The sequence below is a fragment of the Rhinolophus sinicus genome, linkage group LG02 (genome assembly GCF_036562045.2).
Source record: "Rhinolophus sinicus isolate RSC01 linkage group LG02, ASM3656204v1, whole genome shotgun sequence".
In the NCBI taxonomy this organism is placed as follows: Eukaryota; Metazoa; Chordata; class Mammalia; order Chiroptera; family Rhinolophidae; genus Rhinolophus; species Rhinolophus sinicus.
Window position 1 is genome coordinate 142394025 of NC_133752.1, and position 24259 is coordinate 142418283.

A 24259-nucleotide genomic window follows, 5' to 3' on the forward strand; every position below is an offset into this window, starting at 1 on the left:
TTGGCTAAAGTTTAGCAATCCAGAGAGAATAGCTTTTCCCTTTAAAATTAGCATAAAAATCTGTGATCCTCGGGTATACAGAGAAATATAATGGCAATATAGTATTTTTATTACAATAGAAAGTAATACCAAGGGAGAAAAATAGAATTGCTAAAATATACATCCATTTTCTCCTGTTTTTAAACATTCCTCTTATGACTTCTTTCTGGGACCCGAATCCCTACTAAGTCATTCTCTTTGGTGGGCCTGCCTCTCAAGAAATGCATTCTTGTAATTTGAATCTCTCCTTACCTATCCCTATCTAAACCTCTCCATTCCTCTTAGCTCAGTGTTAATCTGGAACGTAGATATATAATCATATTTAAAGCAATGATGGAATTGTCAAATAGAAATCCAACATTTTGCAGTAGAAAAGAAGCTTAGAAGTATGAATTGTACACTTCCAAGTTAAGACCAAATCAAGACTTACAGACTAGTGTTCTTCCCATTCAATCACACATAAACTTTGCTCAAGTCCTAATACAACCACTGAAATGTACTTCTCTTCTGGATCTTTGGGCTATTTTTATCCCACAAAGGTCCTCTGGAGTCTTGCACATTTTTAGCAAAAAGCATCTGTTGTTCATATCATACCTCACCAGGCTTTGCTTACTCCAACCATACATAACAGCAGTAGTGGCCACGTGAAGTCTATAAAAGTATCCTCAGAAAATAATTTTAAATACATAAAATATTATAAATTTGGCTGAAAATACAATAAATTATATTGAAATGCAGTAATCAAAATATTAAAAAATGTGATATGGTGAAATTGCTGTTATATGAACTAAGAAGAAAATATGTTTAAAATATTGGCTAAGTGTGAAGTCTGTTGGTTAGTTTGAATTGGAATATCATACTGTGGAAGAATCTTTGACTTCCCTTCTTCCACATATTGGTCAAACAACAATGGAAGTTAAGGAACACTAGAAAGCTACATAAGAAAATGAGATTTTATTTCAAGTTTGGGGACTGAATAGCGACTCGGTACAGAGTTACTCATTGTTGGCCAGCTATGTCACATGAGTCCTACAGACAAGAAGATTGTAATCATGTAATTAATTTCAAAGTAGAAATGAGAGTAAATGTTCTTTTGAGATAGCTACAACAAATGCGTTTTTGGGATTTATGTTGATAGCAAGTTTGCAAGATTTCTATTATTACTGTAGTTTGCTGCCCACATTCACATAAAAGTAAATGCTAAACTGTAGTTGAAACATTAAAAATAATGTGTAATTTATTTTCCATTTCACATTTATAGTCTTTCTGAATTCTGATATAATTCTAGATGCAAGATGTAGAATAACAGAATCTGGAAATATAATGTATAAGGGTAGTGACTACACATTAAGAATATATTTTTAAAACAGAAGATTAAGAGAACTAAGAAATTGGGTCCTTTTAATAAATCAAAGGATCATTCCAGGCTTAAGAGCTAGGGTGGCACTTTGAATAACACCAGAGTGTTATTATGTTATTTTATGAGTTAAATTGAGGCAGGAGGGAATGAAAAAATGATTTAGAATCAAAACTACATATTAAAATTTCAAAGAATGTAATAACATACTTTTTGTGTTTTGAATCTAGTTGGCCCTTTTAAAATTTGTCTCTTCTACTTGCTTGTGCATGAGCCATTTCTTCACCTAATTCCCCTGCTCAATTCATAATTGCTCTTCTTCCGATTTACAAATAATGTCAGAACAGTGTTGCCTGTCACACTTTGCGGTATCCTTTCAACTGACTGCAATTGCAACAGCATACATGTTCCACTCCACACGTTTACTCTTTTTGCCCCAGTCTGATTCAGGAACCTATTGCCTCTAACCTGCTCTAATGAAATCATCTCTTGATTTATTGTCATCCTCTAATTAGACACTTAGTAATTATAATGAATTCTAATTTCTCCCCATTTCAATATAGCCTACAAGGTGCTTATAAATCCTCCTAAAACACAAATAAGGCTATGTTACTTACTATAAACTAACAAAAGCTAAGCACTTCCAATCCTCAAGTAAAATTCCTTCATTATATGGCTTGAATTTAGTTCCCCTAATTTCTTGAAGCACCATATAATTCCCCCAACTGATGTTTTCTCTATTTTGATAATGTTCTATGCTTTCTTCAGTTAAAACTTTTCAGTATGATGACTGCACTGGTTCAAAACCAGTTTACTTATAATCACTTGAAACAAATGACCAGATGGTACAAAATCCAATTGTCTTTGAATATTTTTTACATACATGTAGCAGTCCAAAACGAAGATATTTAAATTTAATTGCTTCAAATTTTTTTAGACAAACTTAAATTTCACTTAAATCGTTCTATCTAATAATCAATTTGATGGCTGCTTTTCCTAAAAACATCTACCTTTTAAATGTTTGGAACTTAAAAAAAAAATCATCATTCATTAGAAAATATTTTTAGAAAACAACTAAAATTTAAATAATTAAACTTTCACTACAATATCATATAAATTGCACACACATACTTAGTGATTAAAAGCAAATACAAGTCGGCAAAACATAACTCTCCTCCAAGTACATAATAATCTTCTTATTCTTAAACTAGTAAAATATTTGAAATATATAAAAAATGTTTCAAATTATTCTCAAAACAGTTTTTACAAAAGGTCCCAAAGGATAGCTGAACAGATATTAAAACACTAAAAGTTGACTGTGATTGAATATAGGTGAAATGTCAGGAGGTATCCTAGTCAAACAAACATGTCAGCAGGATAAATAATAGTTGAGTACCTCAGTATCAGGTGACCATTTTCTGTCAGCTGGCTTTGGGTGATTATACTACAAATAATTTATGGACTATGATACCTTGGTTTTCTCTGTTAACATCTAAATTCTACTTCAACTTCTTGGTCAGGTGCATCTCCTGTATACAAGTGTCCCTGATTCCATCAGGCTGAAGTAATGACTTTTTCCTTCCTCTGCAGTCAATTTCACTTTAGATATATAAGGTTGTCAGATAAATCGTATTAAATAAGTGAGATACTGTCTAGTATATAAATATGTGTGTATGTGAAGGTCTCTCAATTTGTGAATCAACAGATTTTAATCTTTCAAAGTGTATCTAATTTGAATCAAGCTGTGACACAATTACAAATTATCAACTACATTGTTAGGAGGAGGAAGAGGATGATGACACTTTGAATTTCATTCTGATGATGTCACCGTGATCCTTTCTTTCAATCCTATTCTATACCTGTAATATACAGTGCATGCTATAAAACACTAAAAAGAAAAGACTGCAGCAGTGTTCATGATTATTGCCATAGATCAGTTTACCCATTTACCATTTACAAAAAACTTAACTATCATTTTAGGCAATTCCTTCTGTTGGTAATTCTTAAATGTAGGCATTTATCCAGATGATGAATTCTGCTCTATAAATGACTTGGGGACAGCTGGATAGCACTGTTAAATGATAATTAATGCCTAGCTTTTAAGAATCTTTCTTTCCTATACATGTCAATGGGCTATTGATGTGTCTGGAAATAAAATCAACATAAATCATTAGATTTCATCTATAGACAATATTGTCAACTTGCTTCAGAATCTTTAGAAATATCTCTTCTCCCATGCATGGAAAGCATTAGGAACACCTAGTTCTAAGATTTGAAACTCAAGCTACTATGATATTTTCACTTACAGGCCAAAGACTAGCATTTTTGATCTAATAAATCTTCCATTTATTAATTCTTCAAGCAATTTGAAGAATGCTGGTCTTTGGCCTGTAAGTGAAAACATTATAGTAGCTTGAGTTTCAAATCTTAGAACTAGGGGTTCCTAATGCTTTCCATGCATGGGAGAAGAGATATTTCCTAATGCTTTCCATGCATGGGAGAAGAGATATTTCTAAAGATTCTGAAGCAAGTTGACAATATTGTTCTATTTGAACCACCCATATGCCTGTTCTTTTTGTTTACTTAATGTCTTGCATTTGTAAACTTTCTTGAAGTTTTGTGGTAGGTATAATTCTAAGACTTTTAATATTCTGCTGACCTTTAAATAAAGATCAGTGTTTAGAGAATAAGTTTCTTTAGCTAAAAACCACCAAAAAAGGGAGAAGATTTTCTATTGCTAAATATGATTGAAATAAAGATAGCTGAGGAAAGGACATTGGCTAACAGATTGATTTACATCTCAAACACAAGTGGAGCAACCACTAAACTTTTTGACTCTCTCTTTAAAATGAGGATGTCAACTCAAATAACCTTTAAATTTCTTGTCAAATTTAACATTTTACCAGGACCTTCATGAAAGAGAAATTCTATCTGTGACTATATCTGAAAGAATTTATGAGATCTAAATAAAATAAATTTATTCAAGTTTTTATACACATTTCCTACTCTTCTCCTCATTGAATGTCTCTCTTGATCATTGGCATCAGTGACCCAAATAAAAAGATCTTTGTTAGTTGCATTTTGATGAACAAACTGCTTTTTAATTGTAATGATCACTGCTTTCTGGTCAAATAATTTTTAATCATCTCTTTTCATTGATGTTTGCAGTATACCAAATTAAGAACGTATACATACTTACACACATATATACACACATATATACACATATATTTCTTTGGAACTTTAATATAAAGGCATATCTCTACTTTATCCCTTCTCCTTCATGGGGCAGTCATTGAAATTTGGCGTCTGTAACTTGCTGTAAATGCCTGTTAACCTTGCCTGTGAAGTATTCAATAGGAAAAAGGTACAGTGGCTCCCAATAGAGAAACTTGGCAAATCCACCAGCAATACATTTTTTACTCAGATCTCAACTAAAACAACAATAGTCAGCACTTAATAAATTGATATCACATTTTATGTCTTTCCAGACATCACTTGATATTTCTTTGTTTGCTCATGCTTTTAAAGATTTCCCTCATTGATAATGTTTTTGTGTTCCTACCAAGCCTAATTTGGCTTTTAGCAGAGCCTTTGAATTTTTTATAATAAAGCCCTTTACAGATGCCAGTAGAAAAATTAACACCACAAATGCAGCTAAATTGCATAATAGCACCAATTGATTTTGTGTTAGCCTTCAAGATGTATTGATACCTGGTGGCATCTCTGTCAAAGGAAGGCAGTTAAAGCCAAAGCCCTTCAATTCCCAGAAAACAGGGAAAAATGTACCAAGGGACCAGAGAAAAACACAGTTCTCCAAATGAAATTCCTGTTTACAGATTCTCAACAGAATCTTATCACTTTGACATAGCATTTACCATATGTGAAGGCACACACACACACACACACACACACACCAAAACGCACATTCTTTTTTTTTTTTAATTTTTTTTTTTAATTTATTGGGGTGACAATTGTTAGTAAAATTACATAGATTTCAGGTGTACAATTCTGTATTACATCATCTATAACAAACACACATTCTGAAGAGACTACTTAACTGTACAAGATTTTACTACTTGCCATAATTGACCATGACTTCTTTGTCTTTTAATTATCAGGGTAAAAATTAATTTATATTATAATTACTTCTTTTTTTCTCTCCCCAAAAGATCTATGCTTCTCGGTATAAATAGAATATTAGGGAATTAATATTGTAGACTCTCCTCAAATGAAGTAAAAGTAAACAGTGATTTTTCTTTTTCATTTTATATCTTGATTCCAGACACCTGGGCAACTCTATACTATATACTATCAGATTGTACCTGTGGAATGGTTTGGCTGGCCATTGGAAATGATCACATTTGAAATCTCTCGAGAATAAAGAAAAATCAAATTCATGGTCCCTGGTATATAAGGAAAATCACATTATTAGATATCATTAGTACATCTCATATTGGCTTGCCTTTGGGACTACCTGCACCAAATAATCCTAAAGTGCTTTTGAATATAGCTGCAAGAGTGCTTTTAAGTCAAAATCACTTTCCCTCAGACTAAAATGAAACTGTTTATAAAATTAAAGTGTCATTTGTTCAGAAATAAATACCACAGAAAGATGATGTAGATGGAAATAAACTAAAAAATAAGCTCTATACTTAATGTTTAAATATATAATTTTGTCATCAAATCCCTCTTAAAGTTAATTTAATTCCTCACTAGTCTGGAAATAGCAAATTTAGAAATAGCATAGAGGAAAGATCAAAAGCTTGGGAGTCACATCAACTTAGGTTTGATTTCTAGCTCTAATATTTTCTTGCTAGCTTTCCTTTCAGAATCTCAATTTTCTCATCTATAATAATGTGATAAGAATACTCACCTCATATGATTTTTGTTAGAATTAGAGTCACAAGTGATTTAGCATAGTTTGAACAAATAAGCACATACAAGTGGTGTCATTTTTCTATTATTCTATTCCTAATCAAACAATGCATGTGTAGTTGACTCTGTGCTGTCCTTCTTAGGTCCCTTTCAGGACTGAAAGATTTAGTATCCTTGCTATTAGATGTGCTCCTGATGGGCATTCCTCAACTTTCAGCCTTTGTCTAAGCAAGCCGCCTCACCCAGTGTCAAGCTCCCTTCCCAATGACAGCCTACATTCAGTGATTAGTTGATGAAAGTTTGTAAAGATTTAGCCACCTTAGTCTAAATCCAGCAACTCTAAAAGGTTTTCTCAGCTTCATTCCACATACAAAGTTGCCTGAGTCCTCATTCTAACTGTGGTGCTCCTTCCCCATGTCTGTTTTTATCCTACCTACATGTGCTCATCCCAAGAGTATTCCCATCAAAAACTCCTGCAGCTAATTTCCATCTGAGTCAGCTGTCCAGAGAATGTAAAATCTACATCTTCTTGAAAAGTCTACTTCTTATTTTATATTAGATTTCATCTGGCTAGAGTTTTCATGGTATTTTTTTTTATAACTTTACATTTAATCTTTCTATATTATTATATTTAACAAGTGTCTCTTATAAATAGCATATAATTATTTTTTGTTTTTATCCAGTCTGACAATCTTTGTTTATCCATTAATTAGTCAGTCCATTGATATTTAAGGTAATTATTGACATATTTATTTTGAGAACTATTCTTTTACTATTTGTTTTTATTTAGTTATTATTTATTTGTTTTTTATTTTAATTAAAGTTTATTGGAGTGGCAATTCTTAGTAAAGTTAGATAGATTTCAAGTGTATGAGTCTGTAACACATCATCTATATATATCACATTGTGTGTTTGGTTCTTCCAAATTTTGTTTGTTTTTGTAATTTATTTTTTTCATGTTAAGTACTATTTACTATTTATTTTTCTACTGTGAACTTATTAAGTAAATATTGTTTTCTTATTTTTACATTTCTGACTTTTAATCATATAAATTAGTCTTTTACCACATCCTATGCAATGCAAGGCACTTACAATATTTTAACTAATCATCAGAGAAATGCAAATAACAACCATAATGAGATATCACCTCACAACTGTCAGAATGACCATTATTAATAAGTTAACAAACAACAATTATTGGTGAAGATGTGGAGAAAAGGAAACCCTTGTTGGTGGAATTGCTTGCTAATTGGTGCAGCCACTACGGAAAATTGTATGGCGGTTCCTCAAAAAATTAAAAATAGAACTACCTTATGACCCAGCAATTCCACTCCTGGGTATCTATCCAAAGAAATCCAAAACACTAATTTGAAAAAATATATGCACCCCTATGTTTATGCAGTGCTATTCACAATAGCCAAGATATGGAATTAAACGAAATGCCCATTAATAGATTTTTGGATAAAGAAGAAGTGGTACATATATACTATAGATTATTACTCTGCCATACAAAAAGAAAAAGAATGAAATCTTATCATTTAGAACAACATAGATGGACCTAAAGGATATTATGCTCAATGAAATAAGTCAGACTGAGAAAGACGTATACCATATAATCTCATTTATATGTGGAATCTAAAGAACTAAATAAATGAACAAACAAAAATAGACTCAGAGATACAGAGAACAAACAGATAGTTACAAGATGGAAGGGAGGTTAGAGTAATGAATGAGAAAGATGAAGGGGTTAGGAAGAAGGGATTAGGAAGTACAAATTGGTAGTTACCAAATAGTCACAGGGATGTGAAATACAATATGGAAAATATAGTCGATAATATTGTAAAAACGATGTATTGTGTCAGATGGGTACTAGACTTATCAGGGGAATCACTTCATAAATTGTATAAATGTCTAACCAATACACTGTACCCCTGAAACTAACATAAAATCATATTGAATGTCAAATATAATTTAAAATGTATATTCACATATATTTATATATATATATATATATATATATATATATATATATCAAATATAATTATATATATGGTTACAGGTTGTAAAGCACAGCATAGGTAATATAATCAATGATATTGTAATAGCTATGTATGTTGTCAGATGGGTAGATTGGGGGGCGATTATCAGTTTGTGAGGTGTGTAAATGTCTAACCACTATGTTGTTATGGACACATGAAACTAACAAAAAAATGTATGAAAGAGAAAAATCTTTCTCTTTAAAATTTATGTCCTTCAGCTGTACAAAAAATTCTGCCGATTACTGTGACATTGCAGAGATGTTCTTTGGAGCATTTGAGACTTTTTGTGGGTTTATGCATGTTTGTGTTCTTATTCACTAGACTGTCACTTAAGACAGTATGGGCTTAATTTTTCTTTGAATAACACAAATAAAGCTAACAGTTTAGTCTCTGAGTCAAATAGACTTTGGATTCAATCCTGTATCAGCCATTGCCTAGTTATTAATCCTAGTGAAATCACTCAACTCTGAAGCTTAGTTTCTTCTACTCTAAAAGGGGAATAACAGTATCTATCTAAGAGGTTTGTGTAAAAATGGAGAAAATACTGAAAGTAAATTAGTTGTATTCAATTAAGTCCATAATTACTTTATTAGGACTTTCCTTTTTTAAAATTTTCATTCTTCTCTACGTGTTCCATATATGTGTCTATTTCTCGGAACATTGGTGATTCCTTTGGTCAATGTCTTAAGGAAAACAGGAGAAATACCTGCTCAGTGTTGTTAAAAGATAGTATTTCTGACCAAATTTATAGCTTCGGTTAAGGCCAAAATAGGAAGGAGATGCACTTTATTTTCCTGTAAGTAAATAATCTTTCACCTTCTTGATTTTCATGCCCAGCTCAATCATTAATTACCTAGCCCATGACTTCTCGTAGCTGCTTTAGTTTAGCCATCTTTGGATACTGAATACAAAAGACTTTATTTAAGCCACACATTCAAGTACGACTACACTGGCCACCTCTACTGAAGAGTGAGAAGGAGTTTTCCTCAACAGGTGCATTAAAACACATATAACATGTATGGGCTCCTGAACACTTAAGGGCAGCCCATGGGAGGGAGTGCTTTGATTTTACCTTTTCTGTGCTCTAGATTACTCTTAGTTTTTGCACTGAAGAGAGGTTTCAGTGGGACTATCAAGGAGTAGATACCAAAACACTTCTCTAAACCATAAATTCATTAAGAGGGTAGCTAGATCTTGATAATCTCTGTAAAATTCAAGAAGTGATTGTTGAATAAACATGTGGATGTGGTATCTCCTGTGGGGACTGCTCAGCCTTAAGGATTTCCATGTATCAGAAAAATTATTAAAGAGTATGTGATATTAAATAACTAACCATTTAATAAAAATCAGGGCTATCCATCATATCAGATTTAGATCTCTTTCAGGGAGTGTCTTGATCTTCAAATATTCCCACACACATTTTCTTTCTTTCTTTCTGACCCAGATATGGGGATTCTCTGGAACTTCTTGGCTTTGTGAGGTTTCTGGGTTCATATGCCAAAATGATTTATACTGTCATATGGGGAAGCTCTTGGATGCTTGTGTTAAATCCTCCAGGTTACAGTCACTTGGTAAAGAGATTTTTAGTATTAAGTGAAAAGAGTGAATTATCTAGAACTTTCAGATATCTTTTCAAATTGTAGGGGAAGGAGGTTTTTAGAGTCTTTCAAAACGTAGACTATAAATAATAACCAAATAGTAATATAACTATTGCTAAAGGGCTTCATAAATAAATACATTGAAATAATGACGAACATTTATACATTTAGAGTATTAAAGCCTAGAAAATTTAAAAAATATTAACACTAAAAAATAGCTAAAGACACCTTTTACTGTAAAAATCATCTGTCCATTCATTTATTTACACATTCTTACATTCAATAAACTTTGTTTTCTAGTGAGGAAATGCAAGAAATTAGACCACTTGTCTAAGAAATTAGACAATGCTTGTAGTATAGCTTCAGAGATTGCCTATAAACAAATAGATGTGATTAATTATTAAAAGCAATAAAATAATACTGTATAGGAAGTTCTCTGAGGCCATTGGAAAAGGAAGTGTTGACACATGAATATTTGAATTAAATTAAGGCTATTTTAAGAGCATTAAGAATATCTGAGTGTCTGGGACCTAGATAAAAAGTCTGAATGGCAAGGAATGAGATTGTAAAAATTGCTTGATACCACGTAATGAATTTTGCTAGTAGACAATGAGTAACCATTGTGAGTCTTAAACTATCACTGTGGTGAACACACTTGAAGGTGGCCCCCAGGGTCCCCACATCTTGATATTCACAGCCTTGTATGATCCCCGCCCTTTGAGAATGGGTAGAATTAGTGACTTGCTTCTAACCAGAATATGGCAAATAAAACAGGATGTGATTGATTATGTTATATAAGATGACAATGCCTGTCTTGGGAAAAGGCTCTCCCTTACAGGCTTTAAAGAAGCAAGCTGCCATGTACTAAAGAACAGGGCCATGTGGCAAAGGCAGGAAGGCAGCCTGCAGCCCCAGCTTCTAGACAGCAAGAAACTGACGTATTTGGTTCAACGGTTCACGAGGAACTGAATGTAACCAGCAACCATGTGAGCTTGGAAGCAAATCCTTCCCCATTTGAGCCTTTAGATGAGAAGTACAGCCTGGTCAACACCTTGATTGATGCCTCGCACAGAACAAAATTATGATTCCTTATCTACAGTAATTGTGAGACACTGTTGTTTTAAGCCTCTAAAATTGTGGTAATTTGCTACATTCTGTATTTCCCTGAAAATAAGACCTAACCGGAAAATAAGGCCTAGCATGATTTTTCAGGGTGATCTAATATAAGCCCTACCCCCAAAATAAGCCCCAGTTAAGATTGTCAGCCAGTATGTCCGTTGTGACACATGACATACATATTGAATTATAAAATAATAATATTAATACATAATTAAATATAAATAAATAATATAATTGACATTAATACTTAAAATAAATGATAACATAAATTATAATTAAGTATTTTTAGACATCCAAGCGGGTGACTTTGGATGAGAGGTTAACACCTATGTAAACAGATGTACTCGAGACTTATTGATGAATGACCAATCGGAGTATAGACACAATGCACAAATAATGTGCTCACTTGATAACGAACTGATGTGGTTGTGTCTAACAGGAATCTGCATAATTCAATACGTTGTGTGTTATAACGGATGTACTTAATGCACTCATGTGAAATAAAGAAACGTTTTCTGAATATTGGTGCCTGCAATTTTTCCTGACTTTTGTGTGGACCTTCATTCTTAACTGTCATCATTTTTGATGCCACTCCTGTCTCATAAGTCTTCAATTCACACTTGATTTAATGGTAGATTTAAAGGGAATAATATTTTGACCCCCCAGACAAGATGAGTGCAAAAAGAAAGAGCTATTCTGTCGAGTACAAGAAAGGAATAGTGAAGGACTCCTGGGGCAAGAATCTTACAGCTTTCTGCAAAAAGAGGTTGGATCTCCGAAAGGTCCGAAAATGGTGAGCAGAGTATGATAACCTCAGTCAGCAGGTGGATGAGGGAAATGCTAAGAAACGCAAGTGTATATCAGGTCAGTAACCATTATTTCTTGAGCTGGAAGACATTGTCTGTGAATGGGTTGCTGACAGGAGAGCAAAGGCTTTGGTTGTACGCAGGGCTGATAGTCAACTATTTGCCCTTGCGATGGCACCGCAGTTAGAAATATCCCCAGAAGAATTCAAAGCCTCACAATACTGGCTGGATGGCTTCCTTGAGGGATATGAACTGTCTCTAAGATCGACAACACTGTTCAAGCTGGAAGATACTGAAGTTATTAAGCGCTCACTTTCATTCAAGTCCTTTGTTGTTGGCATCAACTGTTCTAAATACCAGCTATCCAAAATGATTGCTGTGGATGAAACTGCAGTGTTTATGGGCCAAGGATCTCAAACGACAATTGATCCAAGGGGTGCCTCATCAATCTGCATTCCCTCCACTAGTTATGAAAAGGCACATTACCTTTATTTTGGCAATTCATCTGGATGGAAAGAAAGCCCCACCTCTAATCATCACTAAGGGCAAGAAAGATAGGGTTGAACATGTTTCAGGAATTTATGTTCTTGAAACCGAAAAAGCCTGGTGCACACAAGCAGTTATAAGGAAGTGGGTCGATTTATAATGATTCCCACAGGAATGACTGCCTATCTCCAGACTCTTGATATTGCAATAAACAAGCCATTCAAGGACCATTTGTGCATGGAAATCAATGACTACATTGAAAATAGAATGGAGAGAAATCAGCGTGGAAACTTTGTGAAGCCTAGCCTGCAAGAAGTCGTGACTTGGGTGAAGAATTCATGGGATCAAATCACAGACAGCTGTGTTGCCAATGCACTACGAGCAGGCTACATGGACAAGAAGTGCTCATTTAAGGAGAGCTCTATTGCTGGACATGAGAGATTGGGGCCAATGGTTCTATAGGAGATGGAGTTGTGAGAAATTCAAGCCAGAATTCAGGGTTTGGAGAGTTATGACAATGTTCCAGAAGAAGATGACATGACTGTATTTGAGTAAATGTAGGTTTTTGTACATGAATAAATGAATAAATGTAGATTGTTGTACACGAATAAATGTAGATTAGTGTACACGAAAAAATAAGACATCCCCTGAAAATAAGCCCTAATGCGTCTTTTGGAGCAGAAATTAATATAAGACCCAGTCTTATTTTCAGGGAAATAGAGTAGTAATAGATAATTCTTCTAGGATATCAGTCTATTTTGATTTTTGTAGGAACATATATGACAGCAGTAAAGCAGATGCCCTAATGCTCATCAAATTTAAACACGTTAGTTCTCCTTTCGTATCTAGTGTCTGTTCTTTAGCTTAGTTTGAAATATTCGCCAGTGAATTATATATAATTTAGGTCAAATAGAGCCAAATAACATTTTAACGGTTAGCCACAAAACTGAGGAAAGTCATTGAGTATTGGAAGGGAAATACTATATTTATGAGGCAATATTTTACTAAATGTCACGGGTTTTTGAAAAATATTAGTTAAACATTGTCAGTTAGTAATCGTGCGTGATATTACTATGTACCATTGTGCTTGTTACTGTGCTATATTTATGGGAAATTCTTGTAGAACATTCAAGGCAAAATGCTCTTTGTTTTCACCTGAGCATTTTATTAAATTAGTTTTTGTTTCTCATGTTTGATTTATGTTTAAATATGTCTGGGATGCTGGCAGGAAAAGCAAGAGTTTTGTGGCAGTATATTATAAGCAGTACATGTTTGACAGCATACGTCATGCTTCATCTGAAATGAAAGTTATTAGATTCTTGTAGTCAGTAATCAAAGTTCAATTGTATTTTTCCTAGGAAAAACTCCCACTAATAATACAAATTGTTTAGAAATAAACATATCAAAGAAATAAATTCTTTATTTAAACATAGTTTGGAAATACAGTCCATATTATGATAGCATTATTAAACTCTGAAGTTTAATCTTTTTATTGTTCAAGCCAGTTAACACTTGCGTCTTGAAGTCATACTATAAAATTATTTTTTCCCAACTAAGGAAAATGTAATTTAAAAAATACAACAAAGGAAGCAAGGCATTTTCTAGAGTCATACATATGTTTGTATGAAGCTAATTTTAATAATCTCCTTAACTGTCATAGAAAACTGCTTCCCCACCTTCCACTTTGGAGGTTTAATTCCAGAGGTCCAGCAGTGGTCTGTTTCATCTTTCTCTTTTAAAAAGTTCTGGTGTTCAAGCCCTCAGAAAACTATTTTTTACTGAAATAATGTTTAATGCTGAATAGAAATAAGTCTTTAATGATATAATTTTAAGTAATTAATACTCAAAATTAAATACTAAGTTATGGTTCTGAATTTTTATTTTAATAAAAGCATTATAATGCTCCTTTAAGAAAAGTTTGAAACTTTAAAAGCTTTCTTCTTATTACATGAATAAATACTCTTGGAAAACTTACTTCATGAACCTCAGCTGAAGTGTGTCCTCTTTTCCCTGAATATGATTTCCTCTCCCTAACTTAACCATTTCTTCCCCACCCCCATATTCTATTCCTTCTAAAACTCCACTCTTAGGAAAAGTCTAAATTGCTTTCCCTCTCTGAGAGAGAAGCTGGAAATCTGATCCTAACTTCTCTGAACTGCTCTCTTTTCTAGCTGTGATAATCTCCAGGGCAATCTTGGTTCTACACATTGAAACACAAATTTATCTAGCCCTACTTAAGAACAAACAACTCCTCAAAGCAAATGTATTTTTCCTGATTATAACATCTGAGAAGCTTAAGGGTCTTTCCTTTCACTCTAATTTATTGTTTGAGCAAGACTTAGTACAGAGAGAGAGAGAGAGAGAGAGAGAGAGAGAGAGAGAGAGAGAGAGAGGAAGATAATTGATTGCCTTCATTTTTAGTAAATTTCCTGAGAAATCCTTGGTCTCTTTTTTCGTTCACCTCTTTGAATGTATAATAATTTATGTCCATAATTCCTCTCTAACCCAAACTCTTTTCCTTTACACATGGAGAATTAGTCTTATAGATTATATTCCTAGACATATAAATGTGTTAGCTATCCATATTATACTTGTAATAATTTTTACATGAAATGTAAAAAGATTTTCCCCTCATAAAAAAAATGATACTCTTAACATAACCCCTGGAAGATGAAATTGGAATAAAAGTCTTATTTTTCTTCTACCACCTAAAACTATATACTATATTCTGGCTCCCCCCACCATGTTCCTCTTTCCAAGTAAAGAATAAACTAAGTGTAAATGTGTTATAGTTGAGAGTTTCCACTTCTAAAACTCTAATTTTCTAGACAGAGATGTCCTATAGTCAGAAATTTGTTTGCAATATATTTAATAAATTGAAATAGCAATTGCTTTCTTCTTGATGTTCTGCCCAAAGCTTAACATGTAGATATACATAATTCACTGCTAGCAGGAGCTAAATTTTGGAACTACAAGAATAAGATGAGCAAACCTAAATTTCTAACTGTAGTGAACAGGAAGATTGTTTTGGAAGAAAACATAGTAAGGAAAAATAAAACTCAAGCAAATATATTGCAAAAAAATACGTATGCTGGCTAAGTTTTGATAAATTGTTTTTTGTTTTTCTTCTCTATAGAGTTTTTATCCTTTCCTCCTGCATATGAGGACATAGTTGTAAATTTTAAAGTTTCCTTATTTGTTAAGAAATAAATTTTTCATCCTTTTCTTCCTTCGGTTAATCTCTTTGAAATAGCTTTAACCTTCATAAACATTGACTAGCCCGAATAGCTCATATGTCTCCTCTTTATATATGTTAAACTTCATACTTCTCTCTTTAGTCATTTTACTCTTTTAATATGGACATGCACATATGTACACATGAACACACATAGAAACACATTCATTTATCCATAGGGGGAAAAAGTGCTGCTAATATAACTTTAAACATAAATGGTCATGATGAAGGATAAAAGTCCTTGAAATCTTCAAAGACCTATGATCTTCCAGAGTTGTTGCCATAAGAATGATAATGTTGTCTTTCCCAGAATGTTTAGACAGTCTTAAGCCTTGCCTATATATTCTAATTACATGACCAGTAGGGACTGTCAAATGCCCCTAGACAATGCTGCAAATTAATATAAAGGGCCACGCCACACTTTTTTCTATTTTTTACTTATTTTAAAGTTGGAAAACATAAAAGACAGAAAGATGTTAGAAAAGAAGCCTAGACTAAAATCTTGATGAGGAAATAATTAAAGGGAAGAGAACATGTCTCTCTGACTATGATTTTGTTCACTTTATCGTATTACATACCTTTCCTGTAAGTTGGAAAGCTTGCTGTCCTCAGGTAATGAAGCAGGCAGATCTGTAAGTGGTCCATCAGAATCTGGGAAGAAAGCTTAAGCTGATCATAGCGATGGGAGCATTCTAAAGTTTTATAGCTATGCTGTCAAAGTGATACCACTGGCCACATGTAGCTATTTAAAACTAAATTTAATCAAGTCAAATCAAATAAAAAATCCAGTTATCCTGTCACACAAGACAAATTTCAAGCGCTCAATAATACTCTCTGTGACTACTGGCTATGCTATTGGAGAATGCAGATACAAAAATTTTCCATCGTTGAATAATGTTCTATTAATCAGCATTGATTTAGAGACATAATCTGTATGTAACTGGATGCAAGTAGTGGTGATTTATAAATGCATGCAGAGAAACCAAGCTATCTCCCTATGGATTGTCGGTTGGTATGGTAAAAACTGTTAGCTGTCCCTAATATCTATTTTTCATTTTCCAACAATTTTTAGCTGGGTGTATAATTGTCCCGAATGAAGGCCACATCTCCCAACCTCACTTAGAGCTAATCAAAGATAGATATAAATGGAAGTGTTTATATGATGTCAAATTCTTGGAGCTTTCCCTGAAAGAGTGGACACTCATTTTTGTTCATTTTCCTAGGCTTTTTCTGTCAATCTGCTACCTGAATGTGGATAATGTGTTCCAAACCCTAATTGCCATATTCAACCAACAGAACAATGCTACCCACTAGGGTTGATGAAGCAATAAATGGAGCAAAGCCTGTATTTCTGGGAACCTCATGGAGCGGGGCCACAATACTAGCCTGGAATTGCCTACATTCTGACTTTTATATAGAAAAAGAAATACATTATATTTGATTTAAGCTTTTGTATATGTATGTCACCAGCAGTTAAATCCAAACCTAAGAAATAACTCTGATTGCATTGCCAATTACTGACAAATTAGTTTTTGTTTTTGGACTTTTTTATTCCTTTTTTTATTTTTTGCATGGATGGGAAACCTTTTTTGAAATGGTCTTTTTGCAGAGTTAATAGAAAAACAGACAATAGAAAATAGACATAAACCATTGTATTTTCTTCTTTTTATAAAGTAATCTTTCTGGATAGCCTTTTAATATTTTCCTCTTTGGTATGCTGGGGTAATGTACAGCAAATTCTTTTGTGTAGACTTTCTATATGTTGTATATTTTTCTATCATTGAACTTTCTGACTTCAATGTACCTCTTTTTAGCAGATTGTAAGCTTCAAAAGGATAGGTCTAACATTTACTTGTCTTATTTTCTGCTTTATGGTAGCTATAATACTTGTTGCCTGTAGTCAGGCAAGAAGGAAGGAAGAAAGGAAGGCAGAGAGGGGGGGAGGGAGAGAAAGACGGAGGGAGGGAGGACAAGATGCAATGAAAGGAGTGGGTCATGATCTGCCATGAGGAAATATGGTTATGAACAAATCTGAGGATTATGATGTCTTAAATGAAGTAGAAATCAGACAGTAACTAGATAGAACTTACATGGGGAATTACTAAAAATGCCCTTATCCTTCAGAATCACAGTTTGATAAGATCACACATGAGAATTTTTCATTTGGTTTTCACACAACTACTCATAAGAAGATAGTCTTAGAGTAGTTTTTAAATAACATAATGAGAATTCCTGGCCCTTTACAGTTCATGCACATAGCTCTTTAAATATTGGTATGAGTTCCAAGTAAGCACAGTCATGTAATTGACAGCCTCAGAGAACTCCCATGAGGACTTGGAACAGGTACAGGGATAAAAAATTTATATATATATATATGAATTCTCATTATATACACATATATATATATATATATATATATATATATATATATATATATATATTCAAAATATAAAGTAAGTATCCATAAGTCCATAATAATTTTAAGTAAACGTTTGTTTTAAAAAGTTAAATATTTAAAAAATAATTTTAAATAAAGTTTTTATTTAAGAACAATTTTAAATTTACAGAAGTATAGAAAGTTCTCATATATGCCACATCCAATTTCTCTTATTATTAACAGCTTATGATATAATGGTATATTTGTCACAATTAATGAACCAATATTGGTGCATTACCATTAAGGTTCATAGTTCTTTCAGATTTCCTTAGGTTCTACCTAATGTCTTTTTGTTCCAGGATACATCCAGAACATCACATTACATTTAGGAGTCATGTCACTTTCTGCTCCTTCTGGCTATGACAGTTTTTCAGATTGTTCTTGTTTTTGATGAATTTGACAATTTTGAAGAGTACTGCTCAGGTATTTTTAGGATATATATTTATTGGGATTATTATCTTTTTCTTATGATTAGACTGAGGTTATGTGTTTTTGGAAGAATACATAGAGTTAGCATGCCATTTTTATCACATCATATCAAGTGTACACACTACAATTTTAACTTGTCACTGTTGATGTTGATTGTGGTCACATGGCTGAGGTAGTGATTGTCAGGTTTCTACATTGTAAAGCTAAACTTCTTCCCACATTTCCATACTGTGCTCTTTGGAAGGAAGTCACTATGAGCAGACTGTACTTAAGGAGTATGAATTTATGCTCCTGATCCTGGAGGGCAGAGTACCTCCTTAAACTGCTTGAAATTATTCTGCATAGGAGGTTTGTCTCTTCTCTCCCATTTATTTATTATTCAATCATTCATTTATATCACTATAGACTCATGGATAATTATTTTATATTTTGGGCTATCATCTATAACTACTTTAGATTTTGTTCAAATTTTCTAGTTGTGGACATTGTGAGCTCTTGCAGTTGGCTTCTGTGGTCTTTAGACATATCCCCATCATTGTGGCTATTTGTTGTTGTTGTTGTTGTTGTTGTTGCTGTTGTTTCTTTGAGCACTTCCCTACTTTCTGGAACTATAAGAGGCTTATCTTGTATATTCCCTATATATTTCCTGTCCCAGTCCTAAAAACATCTATATCTCCTTTCACTAGTTTCTTTATTAGAAATCAGTATGAGTGCTAAATATAATCATCGTTACTGGGGTAGACTTGTTTCTAGCTCCTCTCAACTGACAGAGTAAGGAAATATGTGTGTGTATTCACTTGTGTATACACACATGACTATGAATATTTCTATTGGTAAGCCTCTCTATGTATATTAAACTAAACATGAGCGGGAGACTCATGTCTTCATCTCTAATTCATTACCACAAGGATCATCACAGTTTCTTCCCCTTGCTTATCTCTAATCTCTCACTCTAACAGTGAAAACAAGTGGCTCCCATCAGCCATCAGCCATTTACTTAAATGTTTAATTCCAGTATATATGTATAGCAGTATAAAAATTGTTAATCTGTACTCTCTTGGGAAATAATTTTATCAACTAGAGTAAAATGTGTATATATAGTTCCTTTCCCCTTTAGTCTTACAGACTTCACTCATTTCCAAAGTTACTACAGTAATCAGCTTTTCTCCCCATGCCACATCAGTGAGGCTATCTTGTGTATTTGCAATACTTTAAAATTTTTTATCATATTCTTCATTTCATTCGGGGATCCCCCAGCCTCCTAAATATATTTTTTAAATTTCTATACATTAAGGTTCACGCTTCATGCTATAAAGTTCTATGGCTTTTGACAAATGCATAATATCATGCGTACACTATTACAACATTGAACAGATAGTTTCATTGCCCTAAAAAATTCCAATGTGCTCCTATCTATTCAGTCCTCAACCTTCCTATTGAACCCCTGGCAGCCACTAATCAATTTACTATAGCTATAGTAGTGCCTTTTCCAAATTTCCAATAACTGGAATAACACAGTATATAGTCTTTTTATAGTCATTTTCACTTATTAATATGTATTCAGCATTCATCAATGCCTTTTCTTGACTCGATAGCTCATTTTCTGACAATATTAAATAGTATTCTATTTATTTGTTTACCCCCTGAAGGACTACATGTTGCTTCCAGTTGTTAGAGATTATAAGTAAAGCTGCTTTAAACATCTGAGTGCAAGTTTTTATGTGCACATAATTTTCCAATCAGTTGGGTAAATATCCAGGATTGTGATTGCTAGATCTCATTGTAATGTGCATTTAGCTAAGAAACTCCCAAACTGTGGTCAAAATGGTTGTACCATTTCGCATTCCCAACCACAGTGAATGGTAGTTCATATTGTTCTTCACTTTCACCAACAATTGGTATTGCCAGGTTTCTGTTTTTTTTAATTTTAGCCACTCTAATAGGTGTGTAGTGGTATTTAATAACTATCTTAATATATAACTCACTAATGAAAAATAATGTTAAGCATCAACATTATATTTATTTTCAATCTGTAATGTAACATCTTCTTTGGTGAGGTGTCTCTTTAGATATTTTGCTCATTTTTAAATCGAATTTTTTTTATAGATTCTTTAAATATTTAAGAATTATTTAAATATTTAAAGATTGTGCTTTTGGTGCTTTACTTGTAAACTCTTTACCAAACCTAAAATCAAATATATTTTCTTTTATATATTCTTCTAGAAATTTTACAGTTTTGCATTTATCATGTCTGTCTGTAATCAACTTAGAGTAAGTGTTACATCATTTAGAATGGCTTGAATCTAAACTTTTTTTTTTTTGCATATGGATGTCCAGTTATTCCATTACCATTTGTAGAAAAGACTATCCTTTCTCTACTGAATTGTCTTTGCTCCTTTATCAAAGATCACTTGAATATATTCGCATTGGTCTATTTCTGGACTCTACTATATTCCATTGATTATCTGTCTATTGTTACATCAGTAATACAGTGTCTTTATTACTGTAACTTTATAGTATATCTTGGTGCATAATCTTTTTATACAGTTTATACATTGTAGGATTGATTTGCTAATATACTCATATATTTGGGAAATTTTTCATCTATGTTCAAAAGCAATATTTGTGTTTTTCCTTTCTTGTAATGTCTTCATCTGTTTTTTCAAAAACATTTTTATTATGGTAAAATATACATAATATTTATCACTTTAACTACATGTAAGTGTACAATTCAGTGGCATTAAATACATTCACAATGTTGTGTAATCATCACCACTATATCCAAAACTTTTTCATCATCCCCTACATAAACTCTCTTTATGACAACTCTCTCTTCCCCCATTTCCAGGCCCTGGTAACCTCTACTCTGCTTTGTGTTTCTAAGAATATGCCTATTCTACCTATTTCATGTAAGTGGAGCCACACAATACTTATCTTTTTGTGTTTTGGCATATCTCACTAAGCATAATGTTTTAAGGTCCATCATGTTGAAGCATATATCAAAATGTCATTCCTTTTTTATGGCTGAACACTATGTACAGGCCACATTTGTTTAATCTATTCATCTGTCAATGGACACTTGGTATTTTTTAAAAATTATATCATCCTAGTAGATGTGAAGTGATATCTCATTGTGATTTTGATTTTCATTTCTATAATGATTAATGATGTTCAATATCTTTTCATGATCTTATTGGCCATTTGTATCTCACTTGGAGAAATCCCTATTCAAGTCCTGTGCCATTTTTGAATTGAATTTTTGTTGTTGAGTTATAGGAGTTCTTTTTATATTCTGGATATAAATTTCTTTTCGAATATGTGATTTGCAAGTATTTTCTCTCATTGTGTGTATTGTCTTTTTGCTTTCTTTTGTGCCTTTGGTGCACAAAAGTTCTTAATTTTGGTGAAGTACAATTTTTTTTTCTTTAATTGTCTGTGCTTTTGAGTCTTATTCAAGAAATCATAGCCAAATCCAATGTCATGGACTTTCCCTAATATTTTCTTGTAAGAATTTTATAGTTTTAGCTCTATGTTTAGCTCAAATGGTCTTTGACCCATTTTGAGTTAACTTTTGCATTGAATGTAAGGTAAAGGTCCAACTTCATTCTCCTGTATGTGGATATCCAGGTTTCCCATCACCATTTGTTGCAAGTACTGTCCTTTCCCTATTGAATGATCTTGACATTTTGTTGAAAATCATTTGACCATATATGTGAGTTTATTTCTGGACTCTCCACTCTACTCCGTTGATTTATGTCTGTCCTTATGCCAGTACCATACTGTTTAATTACTATAGCTTTGTAGTAATTTTTTTATCTGATATTTTTATTTTTATTTATTTTTATTAAATTTATTGGGGTGATATTGGTTAATAAAATTATACAGGATTCAAGTGTACAATTCTGCAACACATCATCTATGCATTGCGTTGTGTGTTCACCACCCAAACTCAAATCTCCTTTTGTCACTATATGTTTGACCCCTTTACCCTCTTCTACCTAACCCCCATTCCCCTTACACTCTGGTAACCACTAAACTGTTGTCTGTGTGTTTCATCTGGTTTTAATATTAGGAAAATGTTTGCTTAAAGAATGAGTTTGGAAGTGGTCCCTCTATTTATACTTTCTAGAAGAGATTACAGAGAATTAGTACAATTTCTTCCTTAAATATTGGGTAAAATTTGCCACTGAGGCAAACTGGTGATTTATTTTTGGAAGTTTTTTCTTTTTTTTTTTATATTCTATAATAGATGTACACATTTTTATATTATATATTTCTCCTAAATGGGTTTTGGTAATTTGTTTTTCAAAGAAACAGTACACTTTATCTAAGATAAATTTTTGGGCATATAGTTTTATAGTATTTCTTTATTATCATAAATGTCTATTGGATTTATAATAAAAACTCCTACTTTATATCTGATATTGGTAATTTCTGGTTCTTTTATCCCTCTTGGTTAGTGGTGTTAGAGGTTTATCAATCTTACTGAACTGTACAAATAACCAGTTTTTCATTTCACTGATTTTTCTCTATTTTTTTTCCTCTTTTTAAACTAATTATTTTCTACTCTGAATTTTGTATTTTCTCTTCTACTTCTTTTAGGCTTTCATTGCTTTTCATTCTTTAGTTTCCTAAGGGGGAAGCTTAGATTATCAATTTTAGGTCTTTCTTTGTTTCTAACATGTTTATTCAATGTTATAAATGTCCCTCTAAGTATACCACAAATTTTGATAAGCTGTATTTTTATTTTTATTTATTTAAAAATATTTTACAATTTCTGTTGAGACGTCTTCTTTGACCTTGTGTTATTTAGATTAGACTTTTTAATCTCTAAATATTTGAGGATTTTTCAGTTATTAAGTTCTCCTTTAACTCCATTGTTTTCTGAAAATATACTTTATATGTCCTTTCTTCCTTTAAATTTGTTGAGACGTCTTTCTGCCCCGAATCTTAACAACTATTACTCAAATACTCCTTCTGCTCTATTTTCTCTTTCTGCTGGTATTCTAATTATGCATGTTACATTGGTAGTTTGCTTGGCAACTTCAAATATGTGTGGGTCCACAGAAAACTTTAGATGTCACAATTCTGTAAGAATCAGAACTAATCTTTAGAATCAGAAGTAATCACTGATCTCCTTTGGGAATGATGAGCTAGCACACATCTTTTTATTAATATAGCAAGTGAGCCCAAAAATCTCCAACCAATTAGGTTGTTTCATTGACAGAGACTCTCTTGAAGGCTTTTAGAGAGCATTTGATTATATTTTATCCCATTACAAGTATGTGTTAAATCACCTTCTAATGAACAATGACTGACTCACTGGTCTCATTTGAGAGGGAGTGTTCTGAAGCATGGTTCATCTAGTTGAGAGATGTTTGTTATTAGACAACTGTGTTTTCTTCAAGACTAATGGTAGGTAAGATAAGGGGTTTAAAATTTCAGGAATCATTGATATCTAAGCCTAGATCTGACTTCCTTAGACAAGCCCTCATGTAACCCCAAACTAAATCAGGATCCTGAGTTATAATCTCTATTGCACCTTTCACTTTCCTTTCTACCAGTTATCACAGCTTGCAATTATGTCACAAGATCAGGTTTTTAATTCTCTTATAGATTAAATACAGTGCATACTCCCACCACTTTAAGACCTAATCTTGTAAGGGGTAGAGAAAAGTAGTTACACAAGTAGACACCAAAATATTAGCTGCTTTGGTAAGGCTTTAGTGAGTTTATGACTTTCTTGTAAGCAATAGGAGTGGCAGAAATTATGCTGTGTGACTTTTGAGGCTACTTCAGAAATGGTGATGCAGTTTCCATCTTAGTTTACACAAAC